The sequence below is a fragment of the Diaphorina citri genome, unplaced genomic scaffold (assembly GCF_000475195.1).
Source record: "Diaphorina citri unplaced genomic scaffold, Diaci psyllid genome assembly version 1.1 scaffold2623, whole genome shotgun sequence".
NCBI lineage: Eukaryota > Metazoa > Arthropoda > Insecta > Hemiptera > Psyllidae > Diaphorina > Diaphorina citri.
Window position 1 is genome coordinate 23,999 of NW_007380041.1, and position 356 is coordinate 24,354.

Genomic DNA, 356 nt, shown 5'->3' on the forward strand with positions numbered 1-356 from the left:
ATTCCCATTTATTCGGAAAAAAATCGTGTCGTGTAGTGCAGTGTAAACGCTTTCATTTGAATTACATTGCCTACAAACAGATTTTTTGTCGTTCGAAAAAAAAAAAAAATCGTGTAGTGTGAACCCTCTCTTTTAAATTACATTGCCTACAGGAGGACATTCGGAGAAAAATCGGATAAACTCACAAGGGTCCCATTTATTCGGAAAAAAAAAATCGTGTCGTGTAGTGTGGTGTAAACGCTTTCATTTGAATTACATTGCCTACAAACAGATTTTTTGTCGTTCGGAAAAAAAAATCGTGTAGTGTGAACCCTCTCTTTTAAATTACATTGCCTACAGGAGGACATTCGGAGAAA